We start from the raw sequence: 13692 nt of genomic DNA on the forward strand, positions 1-13692 counted from the left end.
GGGAAAAGTATGGGGAAAAGTACTCCGGTGTGAACGCGCCTATTATATCCACCTTTGGGCATCATCAGTTAACCCTCTAATCCAGGACACTTTAATCTAAATAATTCATCCCTACACCAATTTTCTAACTTATTTCAGTATCATACAGCATCTGATCCCTCTTCACTTTCGTCTCACAGCAGGATCTTTGCAGTCTTGATAGCTGCAGGCATTATTAAATGTCTTTGTTCTGTTGATTGTCTCGGCCCTGTGTGGCATTTCTACTTGTGTCTCTATTAGGGCTGTCAAAGTTAATGTGATAATAAGGCTTTATGCAACATGCTTTTAATGCCACTCAGAAGAGTTATGAACACATTGATTCATCAATAATTATAATCCAATAAAACATATTATTCTGAAATGGGCCTTTATGCTAACTGAGTACTTTTACTTTTACTGTTTATACTTTTTTTACTTAGTTTTGAATGCAGGATTCTCACTTAAAACTGAGTTTTTTTAACACTGGTATTTCTACTTTAAGTATCTGAGTACTGCTCACCCTCTGTACGTACCTACTGTAGCAGTCCAGTGGGGGGGGTGTTTTACTTGGCTGAACTCACCCCACTCTCCACACTACCCCACCCTAATCTGGGCCCCATGGTGCTCCATTCAGGCAGCCAGCAGATGCTATTCAGATTAATGAAATCAGCCCAAAGCTTCTGAGACTCACAGGTCAGTGGAGGATGGTGTGAGGAGGGTCTGCTGTGTGTGGCCTTAGCACCCTCCTCCCTCCCTCTCCCAGTCTTTGTCTGACACTCAAGCCCTGTCCCAGATACACTTGACACAATGCACAGCACATTTTGGAAGAGGAAGTTTGGTGACATTTTGACGTATGAGTTTACTGTTGGAAAGCCTGCACTTGTTCTACTTAATGCACAGTGATGCAAATTAGTCCCTCTTCGGCGCCTCCCGCTTTTTTAACGCTGATTTGGGTGACTTGTGTAATAAGTGGAGAACCAAAGAGTTTTCGTTTTGGTGGGGGGGGGGGATCCTTCAGTCGGACGGACTGAAGGACCCCCCCCCCCCCTTCAACAAAACGAAAACTCTTTGCTTCTCCACGAATTACACAACTTCTCACTTCAAAGAAGAAGAAGAAATCTAGATTGCAAAATAATTAAACGAGCGTGTGCCTGTTTTTCCTGGCCAAGGACAGGTTCCTTGAACACAACACAAGCGTAACGTGTCTTCACCATAGACTGTATATATAAATGGACGTAGGGTCCGTGACGTCACCCATAGGATTCTGCAGAGTTGCCGTGAAGCCCTTAGTAGGCGGAGTCGGCCACTAACGGCTCGACAGCGACGTCAGAGTCTAACTCCCGCCTGCTCCAAATAAGGGCAAAGAGGCGGTGCTGAGGCGGAGCCGAGGTTGGACAGGGTGGGACCTGCTGCCACCGAGCGTGACGTTCCAGACCTAGCTCAGGCTAAGAAGCTAAGCTAACATGCTCTATTCAGTATTAAGCTAACAACCTATGCTAACAACCCAGCTTGAGGTCACTGCTCCTCGTTCCCGGCATATTCTGAAGGTAAGATACCCTGTAACTTTACAAAACTTGTTCTTTTGATTTAAATGTTCTTGAACCTACACTATACAATTGTTTTTAAGTGCTTCACCGTTTTTCAAATATAAATGTCATTTGTAACTAAACTTTGTAAACTAGCAGAGATATGGCCAGTGTTGCGTGAATTAAATGTGATTAATGAAATATGACTGTAGAAAAAGAAAGGTGCTTTTATATTGATTAAACCATTTTTATTTATTTCAGCATTAAGAAAAATGAAGATGGCAACCTCCTCCACGCCAAACTGCACAACCTGTAAGTTGATGGTCCTGGCTTACTTTACATGACTTCAGATGGTTGACATTACACACAAACATACTATACATATATGTACATATACATGTGTGCACAATTGTAGATAAACAGCACACAGTATATAAATATATATATATATAAACTGTGTGCTGTTAATCTGTTTTTTGAGGTTTTGCTCTCTTGTTACTTTTAACCATACAGGTGTGATTTCATAGTTATTTTGCATGTTATTGTCAAAGGAACAAAATGAGAAACCCTTTATAATTGATTTGATATTCCTCATGATCTGAAGCATTTGTTGCTCTCGTTTATTTTCCTCCCATAGTGACTGTATGGATAATCGGAGACAGCTATGTCCGGCATGGAGCCCAGAGAGCTACAGAGACCATCGGCAGCAACCTTGGCCTCGACCTGAGGGTGTGCTGGTTCGGTTGGGGTAGACTGCGCTGGAGAGGTGTCCTCCCTTTCTTTTCCTACTCCCCGCGAGGAAGAGCAGTCCCGGATGTCCTCCTCATCCACTGTGGCGGCAATGACTTGGGGGATGTGCCCAGTGTTCAGTTGCTGAACCAGATGAAGGAGGACCTGCACCAGCTTCACCATCGGCACCCTGGCATGAAGATCATGCTCTCCCAGATGAACCAGAGGCGCCGGTGGAGGGCTGGTGCAAATCCTGTCAAAATGGACAAGGCCCGGAAGTTTGTTAACAGTGTTATGGCTACTTTTGTTCATAGCCTAAATGGTGCCATTGTTGACCACTCCAACATTAGACATGACAGTCCTGGGCTGTTTTTGCGAGATGGAGTTAATTTCACCCCTTGGGGAAATGATATTTTTTGTAAAGTCACTAGCCAATTGCCTGAAAGACCACCTCCAAAGACTGTGAACTGCTAAAATGTCAGTATCACTGTTTTTGGATTTGGCCTTTAGAGTATGTATTCTAAGGCCCTTGCTAAGCCCAGACTGTCATGGCTAATGTTGAGTTAGATATTACATCTGTAGCCATAACACTGTTAACATGGCTGCTCTTCCTCTTCCCCACATCCCACCCCCCCTCTTCCCCCAATGGACTCTGCAGCTCTCCAGGCCCATGCTGGGCATGGCTGTCTGTCAAACCTTTTATTTTGTATTTGTTATGATGTTTTTTGTTATTTTATTTGTTAAAATAATTATGTATTTATGTAAATATTGAAAATAAATTACATTCATATTTTCACTTCTTTTGTCTACTGCTTACTGAAAATGTTAGCTATCACATCCAAATGGGACTATCAAATGAAAGGATAAGCTTACCATACAATACAGAAAACATTACACATTAAGGCTCAAATCTTTTCCCAAGCCGGAGCAGTCTGAAAAGAGTCCCAAGTTTAAAAACACAAAATCTTGACAATGAATACTACACTGTCATTTGTCAGTGACAATGCAAACAACAGGAAGGTCTCCCCTAGTCCCATGTATGTTGGCATCAATGTCATAAGCATACCATAGAATGTAATTATGAAGTGCAATACCCACAATCCCTACAGGGTCGTACCGTCACAGAAGATAATACCTTTTAGAGAGTTTCTAAATTGTTCAGTATGCAGATAAATATTTGTTTTACAATAGAACATTTTTTCTCTATAAATGTTCCCACATGTTGTGAGCATCTACTTTAAATCTTTTGTCAACAAATAAAAAACATCTTAATTTCCTTTAGGACAACATTTTGTTCATAACACCACTACATTAACAATAAGCATAGGAAAATGATAACTGTCAACATTTAAGATTGTGCTTTTACTCTTTATGTAATCAGATCTATTTACATTGAAAATGTGATAAATACACAAGCCACATTGAAAGTTACATCTTGCATTTTATGAAAAGTAAAGGTTTCGAATCATTGTATGACTTAAAGGGATAGTGGAAATCCGCGAATTTTGGGTTTAACTTATGTATTTTTATTAAAAATAAGCATAATAAACCATTTTTTTTAATTTAATGCGCCTAGTTTCATTTTATTTTCAATTTTACTGCTCCCGACCACGCCCTCTCAATGAAACGAAATACTTCGGGAATCTTCGGGTGATGACGAAAACAAAGGAAGACGGGCACAAACATTGGACGAGGCACGAGTATTTTATTATGTTTTCTGGCTGATTTAATGCATCATTAGCCTGTACCATTGTGTACAACGCCATTTATTGCCTGTCGATTAGGCGACCGGAGGCCTCGTCATCCGATAATCCGGTACACAGTGTCGAATGTGTACCGTTCTGTGTACTGTTCTGTTTGAATGCACTTTCTATCATTCATTTAACCTAATTTGTGATGTTTCAAATGTCCAAAGTGAAGACAATCTGGTTTTGAAGCAGCACTCAATGGACAGCTGATGTTGTTTTAAATTGAAGTTTACCCTACATACAGTCATCATATAGACATGATAGACTAACAGTACTGTGAGTACAGCCTACACTTGACAGGCAGCCTGGCTAGCCTAGGATTAGGACCATACTACGTCAAAAGACCGATTGGCTCTAGCTGTATATCATGCTAGTATACAATTCATTTAAATGTATTCATGTAATTAATGCCCATAAGGCTGTTACATATACAATAATAAATGTGACAAGATAATTTATGTGAACCTGACCCTGGTATGTTATGAAATGTACCCTACATGCAGTCATCCTCGGGCATAGCCATAGGCCTACAGTGCATGCATGCCAACTTTTGCAATATATAATATAGCGCCTAGCGTGAGCTATGCTTAGGGACCTACCAGTCAAGATTATGTGTGCGTAGGGGTGCATCATATGGCGCCTGGTCCTGGTCATCCTCGCCATTGCCCATGCCGTGAACTAACTCCATCACCTCGGGCTCGAACAAATAAGGACGTAATGGTCCATCGTCTGGCTCAATATTCTCACCATCGTCGCTTACTGAACCGGATTCAGATTCAGTTCCTAAAACTACATTTTCGCAGGAAAGCCGAGAGGATGTTTCTGACTCGCTATCATCACTGGATACCTCGTACAATCCTTCTTCTTTGTCTGGTATATTTGCCCTTCCACGTTCATTCTGCATAGACGCCATGGTTTGTTATTGTTTCGTCTTCCTGAGTTTTCCTCACTTCCGGTTTGGCTGACTCGATCATTTCGTTTCTAAAAAAGTTCGGGGAAGCTGCAATAAAGTTCTTCTAACATGCGTAAGGCAATTATTATATTTTTTTAATCAGGTGTGATTGTTTTGGTACGTAATTATGCTTGTATATAAGTTAAAACGAAACTATTTGGGGTTCAATTTCCACTATCCCTTTAAGTACACTACAAAATAAATTAAAGATGTGCAACAACTGTATCAGTAATTAAAATGATATAACTTATGCACAGGCTTGGGAGGGCTACTTGCCAAAAACACAACCAGTAACTTCATGTGAGTATCAAGATATAAAAGTAATGTAACCTGATAACTTTCTTTTTGTTTTGGATTACCTCAATATCAAATGCAATGCAAATAAACACAGGAGAGAAGAAATATTAATATGATTTGTTTACTTAAAATGTATAATATAATACCATAAAGCAGATTCAGGCAGTAGGTGTAGAGATTCACAATGAAAGTATTATCCTCCAGAACAGTACGGCTTCCAGAGAAGAGATACCATTTGATCATTTTACAACAACCACTATCTGCTCTTTTTAGGTTTTGAATAAGATTGTAATCCTGAGTTTCCCTATTATTAAAAAAAGTAAAACTAATCCGATTACATCTCTTCCTATGTAACTAAGGATTACACTTTCATTTTTCTCTATACGATCTTGATTCGTGTTAGATGTAATCCATTACTGCCTAAGCCAATACAAGTCATAACTTTTGGAAAATTGTCTCAAGTTATAAATGATGCCTTCAATCTCTTTCACGTGGAGAAGACATCCCATTGGCCGAGGCGTTGCAACTTCCCTCAAGCGTCCTACATGAAAGAAAGATCACATGTTAGAAATGTGTGCACAAACTATTCAGTATGACCCGTCTTAGTTTAAAGCCCAAGTGTAAGAGTGAACAGAGGCGGAGTCTGCCTGTTTTCCAATTTGTTTTGTTTGTTGGCTGCTGCTGCCCAAACCAACACCCTCCTCACAAGCATTGGCTGTTGGAATGTCATTACGCTCCACATGTGGAACAACAAAGGCTTCTTCAGGCATGCCTTGTATCATAATGATATTGCTCTGATCAGCAGCAAGACTGTTTTCACCACTACCATGGTCTACATCTGCAACCTCCTCATTGCTATTAACAGTCGAACTAGGAGTGTCACTTACCTCGTCATTGTTACTCACCTGCTTCTCCTTCCAAGCTGTTGTTCTTTGCCATTGGTGAAATAGAAAATGGTGGGCAGTGTTTTTCAGGCATCTCCTTCCCTAATAAAAATAATAAACAAAAACACATAAAATAACTTTTTGAGGTCTGTAGATATTCAACTTTCTTTTGAATAATGTTGTTTTAAATGTAAGAGTGCATTATAAAAGACAATAGAGGGCCAACATGTTAACTATGCAGTTAATCCATTCAACAATTACGTGTTTCCAAGATTCAGATTCAAAGGATTTATGTCATAGCACATAGGCTACAGTGTGGGAATGGCAATGAAAATCATCTGACCCGAGCTCCTCCAACAATGCAACAGTTATATAAGACATAAAACAATAAAAGAAATTCAAAATTAAATTAAGAATAATAAATTAGTGCAGGCAGAAATCTATATACACGTAAATATAATAAGACATATGCAAGAACAGAATGTAAAGATAAATATTGTATAGTAAAATTAAATTAAATCTTTCTTTTTTTACAGTGATAGCTGTTAAGATAAATAAGTTATAAGATGACAACAGATGAATGAATGTTGCTATTAAAATAATGTAAAAAAAGGTAATATAATTCATCTGTTTTTAACATAGAGTATGTGGGGGAAATGGCAATTCTCTATCTATGATAAAGAGTCTTTGCATAAATTCAAGAGAAATGTGATGGTTTGCAAACAAATCGATTTCTATTTTTCTTTACTTAACTGGCAACATCTTAATTTGGCCTTTAATAAAAAAGAACATTACTCATCACTGGTGTGCAAGCTGTGCCATAACAATTATTTAGCATTGTATAATGTATAACATGTATTTAATTAGTAACAACAATTTACACTCACAAATAGAACCAAGTTATTTTGTTTTAAAAAAAGGATCTGTACCCATGAGTCCGTGCTGAAGGGATGACTCTCAAAGTGTTCACTGCACAGGCGAGAAGAAACGTTGGGGGTCCATGTATTCCTCCGGATGTTCAGCACCCACTGGTCCAGCCTGTCTGAATCACCGAAAGGAAACCTTTATTCAAAAATACATGAAAACCGACCCAAAGACAACAGGAGGGTTAATGCCATATTCACTTAATAACGCATGAACAACTTTTACAAATATTTCTATATAGTCTGTGTTGGTAAATGTAATCTAGGTTGCACATTTCCTGCTGAAATACATGCATGGGCCTACCAAGTTACTGCGTGGCACTTTGGTTTGATAAAACAGTGTAGTTCCACTATATAAACGTTACATTCATAATCAAACGAGATAATATGCAAGATAAATAGCTATTTGTTGTTATTCTTAATGCTTGTCATTCACACGTTAATAAAATAAAATAAGTACCGATACATAGCAGAACAATTGTGGCGATGTTCAGCTTAATAAGCCTTGTTCAACATCATTTATTTAGCTAATACTATAGCGGGCTGCAGGCGAACCAAGTCCGCGTTTCGCTGCATTCCTTGATCTCCAGTTATAACGCCGGGCTCCGCCGCTGGCCGAAGCTAACGGAGCCGCAAAGGGCTAGCTACGGCTCCGGTTAGCTTCGGCGGCGGACTCCGGCGGCCACCACTGGGATAATTGGGTCCCCTTTTAACATTTGCTCCCATTTAGCATTATGGGCGTCATAGCCATAGACTATAAAAGTCTTACCCAAGGCTGAATCATAAACTAAACTGTATATATATACACACACATGCATAAAGGGTTACGTCCTTAGCTAGCTACATAACAAGCTAAGCTAACAAGCACACAAACACCTGCTAACGGGGATAACATGTATAATATTATCATTTTACTCACCGAAAAAAGCTGTGAGTAGACTTCTTGGAAGTTCTGTTAGTACATTCAAGCGCACAGCACGACATCTTAATTGTCTGGTATATCACCACGAACACGGCTAAAGCTAAAGGGTCAAGTACAGTACTATGACTAACTAACGTTGTAGCCTCTATGGTTGTAGCCTAGCAGAGTGGACAAGTTGCTGTTAGCTGACAGTGAGGCACGTATCTGTCAATCAAAGTGACCACGCCCTAATGTATGCACAAACTTTAAGACCTAATATAAATAAAAGGGTCGCGTTAGAAAACAATTCACTCACAGATCCATAATCATGAAGGTGGAATCTAACTATATCGATAATAAAATGTATGGAGCCAGGGAGAGAAACATGTTTTTTTCCGCTGTAAAGTTGGGCATTTTAACATGGGGGTCTATGGAAATTGCTCCTTTCTGCAGCCATCGCCTATCGGCCAATATATGAACTGCAGTGTGTGGCACTTCCGTATTGGCTTCCCGGCTCTTCCCCAGAGTTTGCCGCTTGGTCTTCACGTGGTTATGTCTCGTCTGAAAGGAGTGTAGACTTGAGTGCTGACGGAGAGCACCGAAACGCCGCTCCAGCTCTTCAAATATTGAAATACCCATAAGGAGCCGTACACATGCTGCAGTGTTTGCGTGGCTGTGTCTTTAGTTGTCAGCTCAGTGGTGATCTGTTGTTGTTAGCATCTGGTTAGCTAGCTATGCTAACGAATTTAAAGAGCTTTTTCTACAACCAGGTGGAAGAGAGCTCTCTCCTGAGAGGCTCAAATAACCTCAGCTCAGTGAGGTTAAGGCACACCTTGATGTGATCAATATAGTTATTAATGAGACATTAGAGACTAAATGAAAAACAGGTATAAAATACTATATGACAGTAACAAAAAAGTTTCTTAAAAATAACAAGAATAGAGTTTAAAGGGGGAGTGATTTGTAAAATATCCAAAAAGACAAATCTGCTCACAGTTCTGTTTCAAATGGGTGTTGAGAGATGTATCCATAGATCTCCTCATGTTGCTCTCAAAGTGCACCAGATTGATGCTTTTAACTTCAATATTTAAAAACAAATCTTCCCCGGGGAGCATGCCCCCGGACCCCCCTAGAGGAGGTTAGGTCCCCCCCACTTAAATCATGTTCACATGGATAGGATACTAAATACATTTGCACACATCTTCATCGTCCATATCTTTCTGTTTTGGTGGTCACGCCACACCGTGCACGTGCATGCGTGAGTCATGGTGAGATATCTGGATGAAGAGGTTGCTTTTTCTTTACACAGCATGAAAGAAAGGCGAAATGAATGGGCTGTGATTTTAGTTTTTTTAAGCAGAGGTTGAGTTCAATAATTTGTACGGCCCTCGGAGGATGTTGAAAAAATGTAAAGGAAAAAGGTTCCCCACCCCTGCTGTAAATAATAATAAAAACCCTTGATTTTTAACTTAACATCTCCGTCTCCTATTGATCTGAGTATATTATAAAGAATAGCCAGTGAATTGAAGCATTATAGCACAGGCCTTTGTCAGATGGTATATTACGCTGTTTTTTTTCTGCTTCGAATAGTTCTCTCTCTTTTCACCATACCTGTGTTTGCATCACTGAATAGGCGCGTTCACACCAAGTACTTTTCCCACAAAGGTTCCTGAGAACCACGATTTAGTTGCGTTCACACCAAAAAGTCCCAGGAACTAAATTAGTTCTAGAGAACCTTTTTTACCCCCTTTTCAGTCCCTGCTAAAGAGCAGGGACTTTCGTGGGAGAAAAAGGTTCCTGTGTCTGATTGGCTGGGCGGAATGCAAACCACGCCCCCTAAAACTCCCAAAAACTTTTGTGAAGCCGCCATTTTATTATCCTCGCATTGCATTATTAGCATTAGCCCAGCGCAGAAACGCAGAGAGACTGGGACTCCCAGCAGCTTCTACTGAAGCCAGTCCCCAACTCCAGGGACTTCCGGCCGGGGACTTTGGGTGGCAGTATACGCCGTGAAGTTGTTTGCGGCCTGCCAGTAAACCCAAAGCAGAAGAAGAAGAAGTGACGTCAGCGGCTTCATTTGCCTAATCCACCCCCAGGGACTTTTTTCCGGTGTGAACGCGATCTGTACTTAGTTCATGAGAACTAAAGAGTTCTCAGGAACCTTTGTGGGAAAAGTACTCGGTGTGAATGCGCCAAATGCAATACTTAAAATAATTCATGGAATGGATAAAAAAACAAAACACAAAATAGTATTTATCAGGGACAAAAAGGCTGTCGGTATCACTCTTTGTACTATTACAATAAGCAATGCAATTTGTTGTTTGGATACATTATCCTTCTGCAAGAGAACATTTCAGACTGTGGCCCCCCTCATATACAGTATTAACATGCTGCAGAATGTCTCTGTGTCTGGATGTCTGTAGACAAAGAAGGAGGCCATTATAATGTCAATAGAAATTGTATATTCAGTTCCTTTTGTGTTTATGCACTGTAACTGGCAAACTGACTAACCTCAAATTAGATTTGTTTTTGGAGTGCTTTTTCTGAATTACTCAACTGCCAGCTCTCTAAGCATAAAGGTAAACAGCTGATAGCTGCACCTCTCAGGAAACACGTTCTATGCCGCTTTTTGTTAAATTTGTACTAAAACCACAGTGTGAAAATAACAGTTTGCGGTTTGACAGGGGAAGGATTACTTGGCTCGGAGCAGTGACTGTATATTTCTGGAGTGTAACGCATATATATATATAAATATATATATATTGAGTTACTTGGTGAACTGAGGTGCTGACAAGTAAATATTGTTTTACTTTGGAAAGAGCCAAACAATGTATTTTCCTGTTTCCAGTGTTTATGTTAAAAGGAAGATTTGCCAGCGTTGATGGCAAATGTGGTTGATTGGTATTTTCTATTGTTGCTAAACTAACAAGCTGCTGGTTGTAGCTTCATCTGTATCAACATTATCCCGGCAAGAAATCAAATAAGTGTATAAAATATTGCTTTCATTAATTATTCACTGACAGTTATGCAGCCTCCACCCTACTTGAGTATTAGTCTGTTATTGTGTAAAGATATACTTTTCTGTAATCTTTCTGACAGACACTGCTACCCAAAGAGTCTGCACTCTGCTAATGAGGCATGAAGTCGTGATCATAACCTTATCCCCCTCTTGATTGGCTGATAATCAAAGTGTTATTCTTGAAATCTGATATTGTTGTTCAGGTGTTGTTCCTCAGCTTGTCCCACAGTATTATCATAACAATGAAATAAAATGCAATTGGAACTCCAGTCTCTCTATTCCCCACTTCCCTAAAGTAATGAAGTGTATTTGTTTCTTATTAATTTCTTCTCCATATTTCTTTATACCTTTGTTATCTTCTCAGTCATCTCTTGAGAGAAACCACTGGAGACATGAAGGCCTAACCATGCTTGGGCCTTTCAGAGTGACGAACAGGGAAAGTCCATTTCTAATAACTGAACTCTTGTTCTGGCAAAATAAGCTTTTCAATATTTGACCCAAATCATGACAAAATATGGAATTGTGTTCTATAGTAACTTCGAAAGACCCAAACAATACAATAACATGCGCCTAATGTGCACCATTGCTCCTCAATAAGGCCATACCTTACAGTTCAAACAAACCTGGGGTAAAGAGCAGAACATAATGCTTATTCAGAGGCCGTTTGAGAGCGTCGTTTGTCTGGCCGTTTGTCTGGTGCACATTCCTTCTTTAACTGCCTTTTTTTCTTTTTTTGTAAACCATTTTTTTTTTCAAAGGAAATCTGATGCGCTTTGTATCACTTTCTTAAAGGGTTTCTTCACGTATCAGCGTAAAGACTTTTTGTCTACATGTGTCTGCATGTAAGAACCTGTGTGCGTGCATCTGTGTGTGCATGTGTGTGTCAGATGACCTATTGAAATCATTGCAGTGCAGTGTGCCTGTTACCAGGGCAACATAGGCTTCTCCGTGTCTTTCTCTGTCTCCCCTCCCCTTTCATTTCCCCTCCACACCAGAGCGGGGTCATGTGACCGCTCTGACGTCAACCTGGAGAGGCAGGCAGAGGAGCGAGTTAGTGTGTTGGCTATCGGCAAACCTCCTGCTCAGACTCGGAGTCTCTGCTCGTCTGTCAGTCACCGTTAGCTCTGTCTCGGTCACTCGGTCCTTCTCCTCCTCCCCCCTCTGCTACTCTTTCCCCCTCGCTCTCTTGCTCTCTCTCACGTTCTCTCTTGCTCTCATCTTTGTTTCTCCGTGGTGATCTCATTTCTTCGCGCCTGTTGCTCCAGCTGCTCCCACCAACGTAGTCTTGAGGGATAGTGCTGGGTGATGGATTGCTGAGCGGCTTGTACATCGCTGTAAAGTGAGGTAAGCTTCCTGTGTGTTCTCGTTGTGTGTTGTGTGTGCTTTAACAGCGAGTGGTTGCTTCCAGAGGGGCGTTCAGTAAGTCAGGCTGCGTAAAGAAGAGCTTTCACTTCATAAGTTTCAGTCACATTCTTGCGCAGAAGGGAAGTTGTATTTTAGCTACGTTTCCCAGACAAAGAGGGAAGGACGGTCAGTTTGGGAACTCTTTGTGTCCCCCTTTAATCATTTATCGAAACTTAGGAGTCAAAGATAGGAAACTAATGTGATGTTTAAGGTTCCAAAGGGAGATCCATTATTATGATGAGCGTTGAGGCTCGTAGCTTTCTTTCCCAGCCGATCTGTTTTCTGTATGTATGATAGCAAAGATGGAGAAAGAAGAAGAGTGTGATCACATTGTGTAGTTGGAAGTGATGGGCAGCTCCACATGGCTTTTCCTCTTGGAGCGTTGCTAATGTTAGAGGCAGTAGTGTGGGCTGCTGCTGGCTCTGTCTGCTACAGAGTCAGAGGCAGGGGGCAGAGCAGCTGCCACCTGCCCCCCTCAGAGAGGATGGGAAAGCCTCAGAGGTATGTGCAGAAACAATATAACTCTTAGGTTATCTGGCTTATTATATTATCTTTGTTGTAGACATTCAGAAATGGGCCTGGATAAGAGCATTTTTCCTTTTCTTTTCAGGAATCTTCTGAAAAGCTTGAGAACCCTAATGGCCCACACACACACCCACATGCACACACACCTCCCTGCGTGCCTCAAACAATGGCATGCCAGCCCACATTTCGCCTAAATAGGATGGAAAGGAAGGGAAATGTGCATAACAAGTGGTTGGGATCTGCCTGTAGTTGTCCACACTTCTCTCTGAGACCTTATCTCTTCCTCTCATTCCAGCCACAGCAGGGCCTCCTTAATGAAGTGGAGACGAGCCAAGAGCATGTAACAGGTCTTTGTCACTGCCTGAAGTGTCCTAGGCCCGGATATCTACTGACTCCATTCACTTAAATGCTTAGATGAGGACACGGATTTGCAGTTGCAGTTCTAATAATGGATTGAGGTTTTTCTGACATACCTTTCATGCCCTATTTGAATATAATTATTTGTATTTTAACAGTGCATTAGGTTAGCTAAATGCAGTTACATAATGGACTTTAATGAATTGTTCAGTAGAGATGATCCTTCACTTATCTCCTAAATGGTGAATACTCCTTTGTGACCTCTATCTTAATGTTCCATAAGATCTTTTTTCTTTACTGAGAATCAAAGAAGCAAATTCATGTTACTTTTAGTAACATGAATTTAGACTCGCATTAGTCATCCTTCAGTGTGTTCTGTCTGTGTGAAGCAGTGGCATGTGTCGTGTGT

The 13692-nt window shown here is 40.6% G+C and overlaps 1 protein-coding gene across 4 annotated transcripts in view; it reads left to right on the plus strand.

Annotated features, from left to right (window-relative positions):
• ncalda (neurocalcin delta a) overlaps positions 1-13692 on the plus strand; it is a 118351-nt gene that overhangs the window by 75431 nt on the left and 29228 nt on the right. Inside the window, exon 1 of one of the 4 annotated variants that reach the window (XM_071205795.1) lies at positions 12029-12341. The exons of 2 other annotated variants lie outside the window; for them this stretch is intronic. The gene's annotated coding sequence lies outside the window, so the exon portion shown is untranslated. Of the gene's footprint in view, positions 1-12028; positions 12342-13692 lie in introns of those variants that run through there. One more of the 4 variants, XM_034101549.2, reaches the window with a different exon arrangement.

The sequence above is a fragment of the Pseudochaenichthys georgianus genome, chromosome 16 (assembly GCF_902827115.2).
Source record: "Pseudochaenichthys georgianus chromosome 16, fPseGeo1.2, whole genome shotgun sequence".
Lineage (NCBI taxonomy): Eukaryota > Metazoa > Chordata > Actinopteri > Perciformes > Channichthyidae > Pseudochaenichthys > Pseudochaenichthys georgianus.